The sequence below is a fragment of the Mesocricetus auratus genome, unplaced genomic scaffold (assembly GCF_017639785.1).
Source record: "Mesocricetus auratus isolate SY011 unplaced genomic scaffold, BCM_Maur_2.0 Super-Scaffold_100676, whole genome shotgun sequence".
NCBI lineage: Eukaryota > Metazoa > Chordata > Mammalia > Rodentia > Cricetidae > Mesocricetus > Mesocricetus auratus.
Genome location: NW_024429266.1, coordinates 87,343,952 through 87,356,154, shown reverse-complemented (window position 1 = coordinate 87,356,154; position 12,203 = coordinate 87,343,952).

Genomic DNA, 12,203 nt, shown 5'->3' with positions numbered 1-12,203 from the left:
AGAGGTAGATTTCCAGCAAAATAACAAAGTCAAATGCTGGTTTTTAGAAAATGAGAAAATTCTGAATCTGTGCTGGTAACCCCGGAGTATAGAAATGGCCCATGTTGTCCTTCTGTGCCCTCTGTCAAGCCTGGTATCCCCATCTCTGAGCTCTGTTGGGCATGGGGTATCATCCTCTCTGTATTCATATCGAAGAAAAAGGACACAGCCAGCTTTCCATTCTCCTGAGGCCCCATTTCTATCATGGCCAGGGTAAAGGGACAATTTAAACTTCCTAATTAAAAGTAATTAGGTCCCATCTGGCTTTGAAAAATTGGCAGGGCGAGGGGGTGGGAAGTTGATGTCCCAGATTCAGCTGAGAAATTCAGTCTTCAAATGCAAATGTCTTGGTCTTCCAAACACCCCCAGGAAGATCCGTTCCTTCCATCTTGAGAGGGCTGGCCTCCCCTCTTTTGTCCCAAAAGGGAAGGTGGGTATGGTAAGGGTGGGTCAGAGCCTCTTGGTACGCATTGAGGGGCCCCTATCCTTCACCCCATCTTCCAACTGCTGTGCGTCTTCCTGGAGATGACCCTAATGGTCCGCTTCACCTCTGCCGCTACACTGCGGCTGTTGTAAAGCAAGCTATGTTCTCTGGGTTGGGGTCATTTGTGGCCCTGCCACCTCCTCCTAACAACTTGATTCTATCTCGATTCGATTCGCACTGGCTCTGCAGACCTCCTGAGATCAGGTTGCGTCTCCCTGTTGTGCCCAAGTTCTCAACACCAAAATCACCAATAGACCCGATCTGGTGCAAAATAAAGAGTCTTTTATTAACGAGTTAACTGTATTAACTCGGGTCCTCCAGCCTCGGCATGGTGGGTGGAGCAAGAAGGACCTGGAGGGACCGTGGGGGCAGGGAATTTAGTGGGGTGTACAAGGGGAGTGTCTGGGGTCCTCAACAGTCTCAGGATTGGTGCACTTCTGGGCTTGGGCGACCTGGCCTATGTTGACTGGTCAACTGGTTGCTATGGTCTATAGGCCCTCCCAGGGTGGTTGCTATACTCTGTATGTCAAGGTTATCATAAAGCACATCCAGAGCCCGTCAGCCAACTTCTGATTGGTTCCTTACCACATGGAAGGTATGTGACTTCCTAGTGACTAGGAGGTCGGGCAAGGTCAGGAAGCTCAGCACATGCAGCTGAGTAAGAGGCCTACCTCTTTCTGGGCCTTTTCTGCAGCCTGTCATGGCTGCCAAAGCAGGTGGCCAGGTGAGGGTCTGGTCCTTTCATTCCAACTGGTTCCCAACTTGCACTCCCACATGTGACCCTATTGTCCCGTCCCCGGTGGCCCTCAGATACACACTGCAGTGTGCCTTTTAGATTCCCCAGGAATGCTGGGTGTTGACGGCTCACGGCTTAGTTCTGTGGTAGGTATTGTCGGTGGTCAATGGGAGTTACTGGGTCTGAACCTGTGGGGGTGTATCCAGTGAGCAGTCAGAGGCGCTCAAGGGTCCCGTGGCCTTACCTCCATACAAAAGAACAGGAAAAATCAGCCCAGCTCCGTGGCCCCCTTTGTTATGATAGGGACACAACTCAACCTTCCCTTCCTAGCTCCTGCTTCTTGTCTTTCTTTGAAGATGGTGTTGATGACTGTGGTCCCCAGTAAACCAGGAGAGCTTCTGGATTCTTCCATGCTATAGGGTAGCTGGTGAGGCTTAGGAAGGTTGATCCATGGGTACATTTCTCTGAGCAATGTGTGTGCAGAGACTAGAAATTTACATCAGGTGTTCTCCTCAGTCACTTTCTGTTGCATCTATATAATTATTCTTTGTCACTAAAAACTCCAGAGTCAGAATGATAGACGTGGTGACTTCCGCTCCACCATCCAAAAGTACTGAACTCCTTTCTCAGCCCCACCTTACTACTTCCTGTCTCTCTATCTGTCCTCAGTCCTCCAAAATCTCTATGGTTAATTTTGGACAGCTGGTAGCCAGCTCGCTCTCTCTCTGATTCAAAGCAAACTTTATTGTCAGAATGTGACTGAAATATCACAGAACAGCTTTCCACCCTGGTTTTTGAGACAGGTCTCTCACTGAACCTGGAGATTGCACATCAGGCTAGAGGGGTTGACCAGCTGATTCCAGGGATCCTCCTGCCTCTGCCTCCACTACAGCACCCGACTTTTATGTGGGTGCTGAGGATCCAAACCTGAGTCCTCCTTGAAAAGTTTCTACACCCAGTTAAGCCTCTGCCGATGCAGCAATCCAAATCAGACCAAATCAAATCGAATTAGAAAAAGCCCACGTTTAATAGATGCAACACTCCTGAATGGCCTTCCAGCCCCCAGAGAGGAGATGGGACAGTTTGGAAACCCACGAGTCTGTTTTCGTGGGAGGGGGGACAGTTTAAATACCCTGTGGGAGTGGTCTCGAGCATCTCTGGGGGAGGGGTCATCATTTGGCCGACTTTCTGAGATGCAGCAGGGTTTGGAGGGAGAGAGGGGAGGGGGACTTGGGTGGAACTTCCACCATAATACTCCTTCCTGTTTGTAGAGCAGGCGCTTTACCTACCGAGCCATCTCCTCCAGCCCCAGTACACTGTGCCCTGGCTGTAACGTGTGTCTCCAAGTTCCTCCCAGCACCCTAAAATGGACAGCCGGCCTGCGCGCCCCTCTCCCTCACCCTCCTTCTCAGTTAACGTATCCCAGGTGACAGAGGTCTGGTCTCTCAGAGGCCAACGGAACCCGTCATTGTCGTGCAGAGTGTTCTGCTTCTCTCAGCAGCAGGCATTACACCTGCTTTTATTTCTTTCTGGTGGGGACTCCGGTAGCTAGCAGCAAAATCTTGCCATCCAAGTCAGCTAGCCCCTGGGATGTCGGTGGGTGCGTGACTGTCTTGAAAAATATTCCAGCTCCTGTCTTCTTCAGGTCCCGTCGGGCTCCGTCTGGAGCTCGAAAACTAGTTTCTCTTTTGTCAGCAGGCTTCCTATTAGAGTTTACAGTGGGGAGCGCCGAGGGAGGCTGGAGGACTGGAGGAGGAAGACTGCGCTCCTGTTTTCTTGTTGTCCTCTCCAGTGGCAGACAGCTCTGGGGGCAGCCTCTCAGCCCCCTTCAGCTCTCCAGTCCCAACCTCCGGGTGCTCACAGAGGACCAGCATGACTCCTCACCGCTCTGCGGGGGTCCTTTGTTGAGCCCCAAGTTCAAGGAACTAGACTGCGTTTGTTTCTATAGCTGGAGGTGGGGGCAGTTGCTTCAGCGTTCATTCGTTCCCTCCGTCCTCCTGAGCCCTGGGAACAGCTCGCTCCTCATGTGAATTCCATTCATAAAAGGATGCCGTGTGGTATCTGTACTCCGCACAACTGGGCTCCTATGTGGAATGGTAAAAAGAAACTTTTTACAACTTAGAAAAATCTTTCCCCTTGGGCTCTTAACCTCTGAGCCACCTCTCCAGCCCAGGAAATTTAGAAGAGTCGTGCATTTTCACACACACAGTATTCCTTTCACTCTTGTTAGGGAATTACCACACTACTTTTAGCTGGGCTTGGTCCCAGTGACAAGAACAGGTATAATACAGAAGGAAGGCACACTCAGGAGCTAAGAGAACGTCAAAGCCACTGAGATGATGAGTGACAGATCAGTCAGGATCTAGGATCACTACCCTTACCCCTCCCCAAGGCTCTACCTAGAGCACAGGAGAGTTTGTTTAGCTCATCAGAGAGGCCAATCCTGGTCAGAGGAGGTAGGATAATCTACATCCAGGAAGTCCAGGATTCCTCTTATAGGACTGTAGAGTTTGGATGCTGGGAGTCTGGACCACTTAGCTATGAGAAGTCCCGTAAGTGCTCATCACTTTTGTCCTTTTGTCCTTGAGGTGGGGCACTCCTGGTTCTTGCTAAGCACACAGCCCATCAGTGAGCACCACTCTCGCTGTTATAGTTTTCATTTTTAAAACAAGGAATTGAAGGAGGATGGTTGCCAGTCACAAAGAATGGCTTTTCTCTGCATTCCTACCAGGCATTCATATGTGTCTATAAAATGTTTTTTATTTGACTTTTGAAACAGAGTCTCTTTCTTCACAGCCCAGGCTATTCTTGAACTTGCAATCTTCATGTCTCAGCTTCAGTCCCTGGAGTGCTGGGATTACAGCACGCCCCACTGTATCCGACTGTACAAATACTGGTATACCTTTTCTAGAACCTTCTAGATCTCTTGCTGATCAATATGTAGTAACAGTAAACTCATTCTCTCTCTCTCTTTCTCTTTCTCTCTGGTGTGTGCACGCGCGTGTGTGCGTCAATAGACACTGGCTGTCATATTAACTAGAACAATGACTCTTGAGAGGTAAAAATCAAAAGCAGTTGGTCCCAGATAATGGTTAGAGGGCAGGGTGGTGGTGATGCAGGACTTTAATCCCAGCACTCTGGATGCAAAGGCAGGATGATCTCTGTGAGTTCAAGGCCAGCTCAGTCTACAGAGTTCCCTAACAGCCATGGCGGTTATACAGAGAAATCTTACCTTGAAGAACCAAAAGAAAAAAAAAAAAAAGAAATAGAAAAAGGCAAAGGCAGCTTCACAATCGTTGCATTCAGAATATGGCATTCAGAAAATTATATGACTGAGCTTGCTGTAGCATCACCCACTGTCTATTGTGAAAACCCCAGAAGCATGAACAGATGGCTAGCACTCTGTGTTTACTCTAGCCCAAGATCTGTCTCTGTTGTCCATTCAGGGAAGAGCTCAGATTCGAGAAGAAAGCAAGGGAAGGAAAAAACCCTTTCCTCCATGTTGGCTTGTTCGCTGGATTAGCAGGGTTGTCTAGAACAGTGGTTCTCAGCCTTCCTAATGCTGAGACCTTTTAATACAGTTCCTCATGTTATGGTCACCGCCCCCAACCATAAAATTAGTTTTGTTGCTAGTTCATAACTGCAATTTTGCTACTGTTATAAATTTTTGTTTGTTTGTTTGTTTGGCTGGTTGGTTTTCTCTGTGTAGCTTTGGAGTCTCTCCTGGCACTTACTCTGTAGACTGGGCTGGCCTTGAACTCATATAGATTCGACGGCCTGGTTCTTGCTAAGCACAAGCCCATCAGTGAGCTCCACTCTCGCTGTTATAGTTTTCATTTTTAAAACAAGGAATTGAAGGAGGATGGTTGCCAGTCGTAAAGAATGGCTTTTCTCTGCATTCCTACCAGGCATTCATAAGTGTCTATAAAATTAAAAACATGTGCCACCACTACCTGGCCCAAGATTTATTTTTGTAAAGAAAATAAGCACACCATTCCACTAATGCAATTTGATTTTGTTTTTGATAGATGGTGAAAAGTATGTATAGCAAGAACTCTTTTAAAATATATTTCTTCATGAATTATTATCATGTGTGTTTGGTGCAGTTACCTATTTTATACACTTATACAGCTCAGGTCACATAAAAGATTCTTAGACATGAAAAGACTGTGAGTGGAAAAAGCTTGCGAACCCCTCCCTGAGAGTGAGGAACAGGGCCTACAGAATGTACATGGAACTCAGGCTGGAACTGACTGTAGCCAGTCAGTAACAGCACATGCCTCTATTTCCAATACTTGGGAGGTGTAGGCAGGTGGATCTCTGTGAGTTCGAGGCCAGCCTTGTCTACAGAGTGAGTTCCAGGACAGACTCCAAAGCGACACAGAGAAACCCTGTCTTGTTAGGTTGACTTATGCAATCAAGAACTGGATAGTCTCACATGATTGTCCTCAGAGGACCAGAGAAACTGGAATTAGTTGTTCAAGAGGCTGAAAGCTTTAGATCAAGAGAAACCAGTGATACAGGCCAGGACCACGGCTGGAGAGTGGCTGTCTCGAGTTCACAGCCAAGGACTGAATAAGCTGAAGTCTGATGGCCACCAGGGACGACCAAGGCTAAGCCCAGATCTGGTGAAGAGAAGAAGAGCTGCGGTCCCAGAAGGACTTGCTCTGATTTTTATCCCACCCAGGCCTATTATTACATGGTACCGCCCACATTTAGGATGTACCTTCCCTCTATTTGCTTACCCACACCCCATTCATCTCCACCAAAACTGGTGCAACAAAACCAGAAGTATGCCTGGCCAATCAAGCTGAGAACCATGATCTACCATTACACTCATTTCTGTTGGTTCAGTAAGACTCCACTACTTGAGAGTCGTCTCCATGTTTTCTCGGCCCTTCTCTGCACGAGAGAACAGACGTGTGTGCTGCCAATATCTGTGGACAACTCAACTGAAACATCCAATCTAGAGTTTGTCACTGAGCCTAGTGACACCCGTGTCCCTCTGGAGGGGATAGTCTCTCTGTATCGGCTCCTCTCCCTGCTCCTTTTCTGGGTCAGGCCCTTGCTTCGTTCACTTATTGGCAGCAGAGCAGAGAGGCAATGGGTGTTGGCACTGAACTTCTGAAAACGCATTGCTGTCTCTCTTCTCCCTGTTGCTCCAAGTTCACTCCTCTGTAAAAAGAACAAAATAAAACAAACAAACCAATTGTCACATCGTAAATGTTGCATGTGTCTGCCTTCCCCCAGGAGAGTGTGAAAACGGGATAAGATGCTAGCCCATTAGAAGGCACTAAACAATTTGAAATGTAAGGTAAATGCAAACAATGTGTTAGCAGAAAGAGGTTTTCTCAAGTAGGGGGGGGGTGGATAGCAGGAGCTGCAGTGGGTATCCCCCAGAGCACTGCAGAGCCAGGAGAAAGCCAAGCAGGGCCTGGGCCAGGGTGGCCCATATTTTCCATTTCCTGTTTGACAGCCCCTCTCTAACTTAGAGCCAGATCTGACGCAACCCCCTAGGCAACAGAGCATGTTTCTGCTTTCAAATTTTCTTTTATAATCTTGGCCCCAGGAGGCAACACAACATTCAAGCTAGGCCCACACATCAAGGAAACGTCCGACCAACTCTTCTGCACTTTGATCCACAATCAAACTTTCCGCTGGAGAACAACATTGATTTTTTATCCCCTCCAGGTCAATATGCCTTTATGAATCTGAATGAGAGACCTTCTCTTTCTTTGCCCCTTGTACGAGACTCCACCCAGCCACATCTATGGGTGCCCCCTCTCCACCTGGTTCACTACAGCAGTCTCCTCCTTGCCTCCAAGACACACACGGGGTGGCATCACATGACAGCCGGGGGGGGGACTGTGTGTCACTCTGATGTCTGCATTCAACAACAGCAAGAAAAACAAACAATAAAGCGCCGTCTCATCTCTTCATGATTTTGTCCTTACCTCATGCAGCTTCATGATTATAGACCAAATTGTTTATGTCTCCAAATAAAAGACTGGCCCCTCCCTTCCCCTCCCCCTCCCCACTCCCTCCCCCTGTGAGCGATACATCCTACTGGAAGGTAGCAGAACTGGGAACCAGGAACCAGGGAACAAGTGTTTGGGGTTCGGGAAAGCAACCCTCCTCTTTAGAGTGACTCTTCAGCATGGCCCTGACTGCTTCCCCAGCTTTTTCATCTTGGTGACACCGAAATCCTCTAAGGGTCGGCGTCAGCCCTGTTCTTTCCCTGCGTGCATGTCCGTCTTTGAACGTGCCATGTTCTCTCCTGTCTGCCTAACTCCTAGCGCTTCAGATTTCAGGTCAGCTTTACTTCCTCTACCAGGCTTCCCCATAGCCTTGTTTCTACCCCTCACTGTGTCTCCTAACACATTGCAGGCTGTGGTCTATTTGCTCCCAGCGTTCTCTGGCTCATTGTGAGCTGTAGTTCCTTGCTGGATTTTTCTCTTTTCTCTTTCTTCCTTCCTTCCCTTTTTTTTTGGGGGGGGAGAGGGGGAACAAGGTCTCTCTACGTAGCCCTAGCTGTCCTGGAACTCACTATGTATGTACACCAGGCGAGTTCCAGGTACAGAGAGAGCCTGCCTGCCTCAGTGGGCAAAGTGAGGAGCAACCAACACCTTGCATGTGTGCCCCACTGATATGCAGACATGCATGGATGCTACACACAAAGGTTACTTGTACATAAACAAACAAAACAATTTAAGTCAAACGTGGGCCAGGAGTACAAGTGTGGTAGCACACACCCTTAATCCCAGCACTCAGGAGACAGAGGCAGGTGGATCTCTGTGAGTTTGAGGCCAGCCTGGTCTACAGAGTGAGTTCCAGGACAGCCTCCAAAACAATACAGAAAAACCCTGTCTCAAAACAAAACAAAAAGTAAATGGAGGCCAAGCTTTTCTTTCCTGACTGCCCAGTCCCAAATAAACAGACAAAAACTTGTATTAATTACAGAATGCTGGCCAGCCTATAGCTCAGACTTATCACTAACTAGCTCTTACAACTTAAAATAGCCCATTTCTATTCATCTGTGTATTCGGCCAGGTGGCTCGTGGCTTCACCTGTTCTATGGCGTGTCTTGTTCCTCTGGCGGCTGGCTGGCATCTCCTCAACTTCACCTCTCTTCCTCTCTGGATTTTCACTTTGGCCTAACTGCCTAGCCGTATTCTCCCTTGCTAAGGCCAAATCAGCTTTATTATCAACCAATGAGAGCAACACACATTCACAGCATACAGAAGGATTCCCCCACAGCACCAAGCCCATCTAGTCTTACTCTCCAACTTGTCCCAGGAGCCCGCAGTCTCCGCCTGCACAGCACTGGACTTACTTACAGGAGGGTCCAAGTTCCAGTCCTCACACTCCTAAGCCATCTCTTCAGCTCCTTTTTCTTTCCTGTCCCAGCCCGGGTACCAGCAGGCATGTGGTCCACACTCAGCCGATGTGCATGAATCAGCAAACGGGGCCTGAGTCAGCAGACAGTTCTGGGGATAGAGACATCACCTCATTAGAGCCCCTGGCGGTGCCTGCATTCAGATCACACACATTGTTCCGGGTTGCAGGGGGCTTGTGAAAACCCTAGCTTCCAGGTAGCATACATGTTCTTGTCAGCCATTCGGGTCACTTTCCAGACGTCATAGTGATTCTCTGTAGCCCTGGCTATCCTGGAACTCACTTTGTAGGCCAGGCTAGCCTCTGCCTTCCCAGTACTGGAATGAAAGCTGTGCGCTACCACCACCCTACCTCAGTGATTCTCAACCCTAGAGCTGAGCTCTTGACTTTTCTAGTCCTTTACCACTGCTAAGGCACCTTGAAAGGATCGAAATTCCTTTGTCTTCTTGTTGTTTTTGTTTTGTTTTCGAGACAGGGTTTCTCTGTATTGTTCTGGAGCCTGTCCTGGAACTCGCTCTGTAGACCAGGCTGGCCTCGAACTCGCAGAGATCCGCCTGCCTCTGCCCCCCCCCCCCAGTGCTGGGATTAAAGGCCTGTGCCACCAACGCCCGTCTAAATTCCTTTGTTTAAACAAACTAACAAAAAAAATCATCACCCATCTGTAGGGGTGGGCTCACAAAATAGTCCACACCCAAAAGAGGCGTGGACAAAGGTACAGGCACAGGTAAGGTAAAAGGAAGCGAAAGAAAAAGTACTGTCTGTCTTTGGAAGCCTGCCACGGATCTGACCTTTCAGCTTGTCTGTGAGTTCTTTCTCTGGTAAATAAATACATTATATTCCATATTGCATTGATCTCCCTCATCACCTATCATCTCGTGTTGGGGACTGACCCCAGGGTCTCATGTATGCAGGGCAACCCTGTCAATGCAGGACACAGCCCTTACCTTAAAGGTAATAGGTGACAGGACGGTGGTGGCTCGTATCTTTAATCCCAGCACTCAGGAGGCAGAGGCAGGAGGCTCTTAGTGAGTTTGAGACCAGCCTCGTCTACAAGAGCTAATTCCAAGACAGCCTCCAAAGCCACAGAGAAACCCTGTCTTGGAAACCCCGCCCCCCAAAAAAGGAATAGGTGAAGGTTTATTTGGAGCCAAATATGAGTGACCATAACCCAGAAACAGATTCAGTTGCCCAAAAAGACAAGTTCCATCACTGAAGTGGTTACAAACCAGTAATAAATGAAGGCATTTATCAAATATCCACAGGTAAAGGGTGCTATAAGAAAGTGGGGAAATCCCACCACTTTATGTGGTGCTTAGCTTTGAGAGTACTGGACGCTGAGAACACATTTTTAAGTTCTTACTTTATAGTCAAGAGGATGTTATGTTAAACAACTTTAAGGGAAGCAAGTTTGATTTTGGAGTCACAACAATCTAACTCTTCACAATCATGAACTTTTTTTTTCCTAGACAGGGTCCCACTATGTAGCTCCGGCTGTCCTGGAACTCACTCTGTAGGCCAGGCTGGCCTCAAACCTCAAACTCGAAGAGACCCGCTTTCCGAGTGTCAGGATTAAAGGAGTGTGACACTACACTCCGTACAATCGTGAACTTCTTTTTACTGGGGGGTTGGGGGAGTGGTTCAAGACAGGGTTTCTCTGTGTAGCACTGGCTGTCTCCTGGCACTCACTCTGTAGACCAGGCTGGCCTTGGACTCAGAAATCCATCTGCCTCTGCCTCCCTAGTGCTAGGATTAAAGGCATGCACTGCCACCAAGCCAATTGTGAATGTCTTTCTTTCTTTTTTTTCCGATTTATTTATTATGTATACAGTGTTCTAGCTGCATGTATGCCTGCAGGCCCAAAGAGGGCACAGATCTCATCATGGATGGTTGTGAGCCACCATGTGGCTGCTGAGAATTGAACTCAGGAGCTCTGGAAGAGCAGCCAGTGCTCTTAACTACTGAACCAGTCCTCCAATCATAAAACCCTTTTTTTTTTGTCTGAAAAAAATCTTTTTTTATTACTTTAATTTTAAATAGCTTGCTTCACATGTCAATCCCAGTTCCCTCTCCCTCCCTTCCTCCCACATTCCCCCACCATCCCCCCTAGCCTCCCACCCTATCCCTACTTCCTTCCACATAGGGGATATCCAGAGTCTGTCATTTCTCTCAGGGCAGGGTCCAGGCACTCCCCTAAGAGACCAGGCTGAGAGAGCATCCCTCTTTGTGTTATGGACACACGGAGTCCATTTGTATGCCAGGGATAAACACTGATCTACTGCCCAGGGCCCCATAGGTTGCCCAGGCCTCCTCACTGACTCTCACACTCAGGGGGTCTGGATCAGTCCCATGCTGGCCTCCCAGCTGTCAGTCTGGGGTCCAGGAGCCCCCCCCTTGTTCAGATCAGCTGTCTCTGCTCGTTTTGCCAGCCCATTCTTTGCCAATTTGCTCATTGCTCCTCTCTCTCTGTCACTGGGTCCCATGGGTTCAGTTCAGTGTTTAACTGTGGGTGTTTGCCTCTGCTTCCATCAGTCACTGGATGAAGCTTCTAGGATGGCATATAAGGTAGACATCAAGTTCATTATCAGGAATGGACATTTAAGGTAATCTCTCTACTATTGCTTAGCTTGCCAGTTGGTGTCATCCTTTTAGATCACTAGAGGTCACTCTGGTGCCTGATCTGTCTTCTAACCTATGACTCCCTCTTCCCCCTATTCTACCCCCCTACTCAACCTTCCTGTTCCCCCATGACCAACTCTCTCCTCTTCTTCTCCCCCTCTTCGCAGCTCCCACTCCCCCCCCACCTCCCACCATGTTCCCAATCTGTTCAGGAGATCTTGCCTCATTCCTCTTCTCTGGGATACCATGCATATCTATCTTAGGTTCTTTCCTGTTTCCCAGACTCTCTGTCAGTGGAAGTGCAGACTGGCACTATCCTGATCCATGTCTAAAATCCAAATATGAGTGAGTACATACCATGTTTGTCTTTTTGTGACTGGGTTACCTCACTCAGGATGGTTTCTTCTAGTGCCATCCATTTGCCTGCAAATTTCAAGATTCCATTGTTTTTTTCAACTGAGTAACACTCCATTGTGTAAATGTACCACATTTTCTCTATCCACTCTTCAGTTGAGGGGCATCTAGGTTGCTTCCAGGTTCTGGCTATTACAAACAATGCTGCTATGAACATAGTGGAACAGATGTCCTTGTTGTATGAATTTGCCTCTTTTGGATATATGCCTAAGAGTGGAATTGCTGGGTCTTGTGGTAGATTGGTTCCCATTTTCCTGAGGAATCTCCATACTGATTTCCAAAGTGGGTGTACAAGTTGGCACTCCTACCAGCAGTGGAGGAGTGTTCCCAATCATGAATTTCTAAATCAGTCAATCAGCCTTGTACAATCTTTAATAGTGGTGTTGCTCCCCTGAACTTTACCAAACTACCACTGAGTTAAAAAAAATCCATACCCCCCTACAAACAAAATAAAACAAAACCACCCATTGAAGAGGCTGGAGAGCTAGCTCAAGCCATAAGGTGCTTGGTTTACAAGCA